This window comes from Nerophis ophidion, linkage group LG26 (genome assembly GCF_033978795.1).
Source record: "Nerophis ophidion isolate RoL-2023_Sa linkage group LG26, RoL_Noph_v1.0, whole genome shotgun sequence".
In the NCBI taxonomy this organism is placed as follows: domain Eukaryota; kingdom Metazoa; phylum Chordata; class Actinopteri; order Syngnathiformes; family Syngnathidae; genus Nerophis; species Nerophis ophidion.
Window position 1 is genome coordinate 28,390,573 of NC_084636.1, and position 757 is coordinate 28,391,329.

Genomic DNA, 757 nt, shown 5'->3' on the forward strand with positions numbered 1-757 from the left:
TTACATCTGAAACGCTCCCACTGCGTACGTGACGAGATTGGTACTAGGTGGGGATTGAACCAGGGACCCTCGGGTTGCACACGGCCACTGTACCACTGCGTCACGCCGTCCCCAAAGGATAAAGGATTTTCCAGAATTATCCTAGTAAATGTGTCCAATTACATCTGAAACGCTCCCACTGCCGTCGCCTTTTTTTTTTTTTTTTTTGAAGTGCTTCACTTTAACTTTCCTCATCCACGAATCTTTCATCCTTACTCAAATTAATGGGGAAATCGTCGCTTTCTCGGTCCGAATAGCTCTTGCTGCTGGAGGCTATGAATATAAACAATGTGAGGATGTGAGGAGCCCTACAACCCGTGACGTCACGCGCACATCGTCTGCTACTTCCGGTAAAGGCAAGGCTTTTTTATTAGCGACCAAAAGTTGCGAACTTTATCGTCGATGTTCTTTACTAAATCCTTTCAGCAAAAATATGGCAATATTGCTAAACAATCAAGTATGAAACATAGAATGGACCTGCTATCCCCGTTTAAATAAGAAAATCTCATTTCAGGAGGCCTTTGAGCTAAAAAAAAAAAAACACGCCGTTTTGCATTGGACGGTCATGTCTACACGCAGTACTCGATGGATGTATTCATTATCTATTTGTCTATCTAGATACGCTCGCATCGTGTAATAGTTCCCACGCCGCGTGGCCGTGGTCGCGCGCTGACACACTGCCACACTTTCTCGCGCACGCGTGACAGCCCCCTTGAGC